The following is a 5,536-nucleotide window of genomic DNA, read 5'->3' as shown; positions in this document are numbered from 1 at the left end:
GAGGTCTAAAGGATGACCAGTAGTTGTGGTTCTCGCCCCGGGCCGTGGGTCTGAGTATGGCCCAAGTGGGACACTTGTGTCGGACTAGGGAGGCTCTGCCGTGCCCCCTTGAGGTCTAAAGGATGACCAGTAGTTGTGGTTCTCGCCCCGGGACTTGGGTCATAGTATAGCCCAAGTGGGACACTTGTGTCGGACTAGGGAGGCTCTGCCGTGCCCCCTTGAGGTCTAAAGGATGACCATGAGGTCAAAAGGATGACCAGTAGTTGTGGTTCTCGCCCCGGGACTTGGGTCAGAGTATGGCCCAAGTGGTGCACTTGTGTCGGTCTAGGGAGGCTGTGCCGGTCCCCCTGGAGGTCTAAAGGATGACCAGTAGTTGTGGTTCTCGCCCCGGGACTTGGGTCAGAGTATAGCCCAAGTGGAGCACTTGTGTCGGACTAGGGAGGCTGTGCCGGGCCCCCTGGAGGTCTAAAGGATGACCAGTAGTTGTGGTTCTCACCCCGGGTCGTGGGTCCGAGTCTGGCCCGAGTAGAGCACTTTGGTCGGCTACCGGGGGGTGTGCCGTGCCCCCTGGAGGTCTAAAGGATGACCAGTAGTTGTGGTTCTCGCCCCGGGACTTGGGTCAGAGTATAGCCCAAGTGGAGCACTTGTGTCGGCCTAGGGAGGCTGTGCCGGGCCCCCTGGAGATCTAAAGGATGACCATGAGGTCAAAAGGATGACCAGTAGTTGTGGTTCTCGCCCCGGGACTTGGGTCAGAGTATAGCCCAAGTGGAGCACTTGTGTCGGCCTAGGGAGGCTGTGCCGGGCCCCCTGGAGGTCTAAAGGATGACCAGTAGTTGTGGTTCTCGCACCGGGACTTGGGTCAGAGTACAGCCCAAGTGGAGCACTTGTGTCGGTCTAGGGAGGCTGTGCCGGGCCCCCTGGAGGTCTAAAGGATGACCATGAGGTCAAAAGGATGACCAGTAGTTGTGGTTCTCGCCCCGGGACTTGGGTCAGAGTATAGCCCAAGTGGAGCACTTGTGTCGGACTAGGGAGGCTGTGCCGTGCCCCCTGGAGGTCTAAAGGATGACCAGTAGTTGTGGTTCTCGCCCCGGGACTTGGGTCAGAGTATAGCCCAAGTGGAGCACTTGTGTCGGCCTAGGGAGGCTGTGCCGGGCCCCCTGGAGGTCTAAAGGATGACCATGAGGTCAAAAGGATGACCAGTAGTTGTGGTTCTCGCCCCGGGACTTGGGTCAGAGTATAGCCCAAGTGGAGCACTTGTGTCGGACTAGGGAGGCTGTGCCGTGCCCCCTGGAGGTCTAAAGGATGACCAGTAGTTGTGGTTCTCGCCCCGGGACTTGGGTCAGAGTATAGCCCAAGTGGAGCACTTGTGTCGGACTAGGGAGGCTGTGCCGTGCCCCCTGGAGGTCTAAAGGATGACCAGTAGTTGTGGTTCTCGCCCCGGGACTTGGGTCATAGTATAGCCCAAGTGGAGCACTTGGGTCGGACTAGGGAGGCTGTGTCGTGCCCCCTGGAGGTCTAAAGGATGACCAGTAGTTGTGGTTCTCGCCCCGGGACTTGGGTCAGAGAATAGCCCAAGTGGGACACTTGTGTCGGACTAGGGAGGCTCTGCCGTGCCCCCTGGAGGTCTAAAGGATGACCAGTAGTTGTGGTTCTCGCCCCGGGACTTGGGTCAGAGTATAGCCCAAGTGGAGCACTTGTGTCGGACTAGGGAGGCTGTGCCGTGCCCCCTGGAGGTCTAAAGGATGACCATTAGTTGTGGTTCTCGCCCCGGGACTTGGGTCAGAGTACAGCCCAAGTGGAGCACTTGCGTCGGACTAGGGAGGCTGTGCCGGGCCCCCTGGAGGTCTAAAGGATGACCAGTAGTTGTGGTTCTCGCCCCGGGCCGTGGGTCTGAGTATGGCCCAAGTGGGACACTTGTGTCGGACTAGGGAGGCTCTGCCGTGCCCCCTTGAGGTCTAAAGGATGACCAGTAGTTGTGGTTCTCGCCCCGGGACTTGGGTCATAGTATAGCCCAAGTGGGACACTTGTGTCGGACTAGGGAGGCTCTGCCGTGCCCCCTTGAGGTCTAAAGGATGACCATGAGGTCAAAAGGATGACCAGTAGTTGTGGTTCTCGCCCCGGGACTTGGGTCAGAGTATGGCCCAAGTGGTGCACTTGTGTCGGTCTAGGGAGGCTGTGCCGGTCCCCCTGGAGGTCTAAAGGATGACCAGTAGTTGTGGTTCTCGCCCCGGGACTTGGGTCAGAGTATAGCCCAAGTGGAGCACTTGTGTCGGACTAGGGAGGCTGTGCCGGGCCCCCTGGAGGTCTAAAGGATGACCAGTAGTTGTGGTTCTCACCCCGGGTCGTGGGTCCGAGTCTGGCCCGAGTAGAGCACTTTGGTCGGCTACCGGGGGGTGTGCCGTGCCCCCTGGAGGTCTAAAGGATGACCAGTAGTTGTGGTTCTCGCCCCGGGACTTGGGTCAGAGTATAGCCCAAGTGGAGCACTTGTGTCGGCCTAGGGAGGCTGTGCCGGGCCCCCTGGAGATCTAAAGGATGACCATGAGGTCAAAAGGATGACCAGTAGTTGTGGTTCTCGCCCCGGGACTTGGGTCAGAGTATAGCCCAAGTGGAGCACTTGTGTCGGCCTAGGGAGGCTGTGCCGGGCCCCCTGGAGGTCTAAAGGATGACCAGTAGTTGTGGTTCTCGCACCGGGACTTGGGTCAGAGTACAGCCCAAGTGGAGCACTTGTGTCGGTCTAGGGAGGCTGTGCCGGGCCCCCTGGAGGTCTAAAGGATGACCAGTAGTTGTGGTTCTCGCCCCGGGCCGTGGGTCTGAGTATGGCCCAAGTGGGGCACTTGCGTCGGACTGGGGAGGCTCTGCCGCGCCCCCTGGAGGTCAAAAGGATGACCAGTAGTTGTGGTTCTCACCCCGGGTCGTGGGTCCGAGTCTGGCCCGAGTAGAGCACTTTGGTCGGCTACCGGGGGGTGTGCCGTGCCCCCTGGAGCCATGGGAGTGAGCTCCAGCAGACTGGTATTTTTCGGAGAACCAGGCCCACACTCCTCAGACTTTGTGCCCAGGGACAGGCCACCAAAATCGGCCGCGGCTCGTGCACTTTGCCCCTGCGTTTCTCCCAGAACCAGAGCCGGAAAAATCCCAAAATTGATGCCCAGAGATAGTCGACTCTGCCTGGAATAGATTGCCACCCAAACCCGCCAACTCACGCTGGTTTTCCGATGGCCTCACCTACTAACCCGAGCATGGTCATCGCTCGCACCTTCCAAAACCTCCAGGGGCGCAGGCACTTTTCATTTACTGGCCATAAGGCCGACCGCCTTAAGCGTTAAGCGATAAGCGAAAGGCTTAGTTTGGACTTAGTTTTTGGAGCGACGAGGTCGCCGTTTTGTCAATTCTGAACCGATTTTCACGCGGTTTTCGACTGCCTGCGCCTGGGGAGCCGCCCAGAAGCCCCAGGCAGTGTTCTGGGTGGACTTCCGGACCGGTCCGGACCCGGTACCGGCCGGGGGAACCGCACCACGCCTCTCGGGCGTTTCTACACCGATTTTCGCGGGGTTTTCGACTGCATAGACGGGGCCACCTGCTGCAGGGCCCGAGGGAGGGCCTTACTGAGCTGGGTCCGACGCAGGGCCCGGTTCCTGGAGCCCGCTGGGGGGGGGGGGGGGTTCTCTAAGGCTCACGGCGGGCTGCTGAGGGGCCGGATCGGATGCAGACAGGCGCTCCTCTGCCCAGGTCTTTGCTCCCCTGCCCCACTAGGAATGGAAGACACACTGCCAACAGCTTCTGGAGGGTGATGGGCCCTGCTGCAGACCAGGTCCGACCCAGGTTTCAGCTATCCCACCCCGCAGGGACTTAAAGACACACTGCCATCAGCTTCTGGAGGCTGCTGAGCTCTACTATAGAGCAGGTCCGACCCAGGTTTCAGCTCCTGCAGCCCACTAGGACTTAAACACACACTGCCATCAGCGTCTGGATGGTGATGGGCCCTGCTGCAGACCAGGTCCGACCCAGGTTTCAGCTATCCCACCCCGCAGGGACTTAAAGACACACTGCCATCAGCTTCTGGAGGCTGCTGAGCTCTACTATAGAGCAGGTCCGACCCAGGTTTCAGCTCCTGCAGCCCACTAGGACTTAAACACACACTGCCATCAGCGTCTGGATGGTGATGGGCCCTGCTGCAGACCAGGTCCGACCCAGGTATCAGCTCCTGCACCCCGCAGGGAATTGAAGACACACTGCCATCAGCTTCTGGAGGCTGCTGAGCTCTGCTATAGACCAGGTCCGACCCAGGTTTCAGCTCCTGCACCCCGCAGGGAACTAAACACACACTGCCATCTGCAACTGGAGGCTGCTGAGCCCTGCTGCAGACCAGGTCCGACCCAGGTTATGGCTCTCCCACCCCCCTGGGACTTAAACACACACAGCCATCAGCTTCTGGATGGTGATGGGCCCTGCTGCAGACCAGGTCCGACCCAGGTTTCAGCTCCTCAACCCCGCAGGGACTTAAACCCACACCGCCATCAGCTTCTGGAGGGTGATGGGCCCTGCTGCGGGCCAGGTCCGACCCAGGTTTCAGCTCTCCCACCCCGCAGGGACTTAAACACACACAGCCATCAGCTTCTGGGGGCTGCTGAGCCCTGCTGCAGACCAGGTCCGACCCAGGTTTCAGCTCTCCCACCCCGCAGGGTCTTTAACACACACACTGCCATCAGCTGCTGGAGGCTGCTGAGCTCCGCTATAGACCAGGTCCGACCCAGGTTTCTGCTCCTGCACCCCGCAGGGAATGAAAGACACACTGCCATCAGCTTCTGGAGGCTGCTGAGCCCTGCTGCAGACCAGGTCCGACCCAGGTATCGGCTCTCCAACCAGGCAGAGACTTAAACACACACACACACACACACACTGCCATCAGCTTCTGGGGGCTGCTGAGCTCTGCTGTAGACCGGGTCCGACCCAGGTTTCTGCTCCTCCACCCCGCAGGGACTTAAACACACACTGCCACCAGCTTCTGGAGGGTGATGGGCCCTGCTTTAGACCAGGTCTGACCCGGGATATAGCTCTCCCACCCCGCAGGGACTTAAACACTCACTGCCATCAGCTGCTGGAGGCTGCCGAGCTCTGCTGCAGACCAGGTCCCACCCAGGTTTCTGCTCCTGCACCCCGCAGGGACTTAAACACACACTGCCACCAGCTTCTGGAGGGTGATGGGCCCTGCTGTGGACCAGGTCCGACCCGGATATCAGCTCTCCCACCAGGCAGGGACTTAAACACACACTGCAATCAGCTGCTGGAGGCTGCTGAGCTCTACTATAGACCAGGTCCGACCCAGGTTTCAGCTCTCCCACCAGGCAGTGACTTAAAGACACACTGCCATCAGCTGCTGGAGGCTGCTGAGCTCTTCTATAGACCAGGTCCGACCCAGGTTTCAGCTCTCACACCAGGCAGGGACTTAAACACACACTGCCATCAGCTGCTGGAGGCTGCTGAGCTCTGCTATAGACCAGGTCCGACCCAGGTTTCAGCTCTCCCACCAGGCAGGGAC

The sequence above is a fragment of the Nothobranchius furzeri genome, unplaced genomic scaffold (assembly GCF_043380555.1).
Source record: "Nothobranchius furzeri strain GRZ-AD unplaced genomic scaffold, NfurGRZ-RIMD1 Scf102, whole genome shotgun sequence".
Classification (NCBI taxonomy): domain Eukaryota; kingdom Metazoa; phylum Chordata; class Actinopteri; order Cyprinodontiformes; family Nothobranchiidae; genus Nothobranchius; species Nothobranchius furzeri.
The sequence above is the reverse complement of the archived record's forward strand: the minus strand, read 5'-3'. Positions refer to the sequence as shown.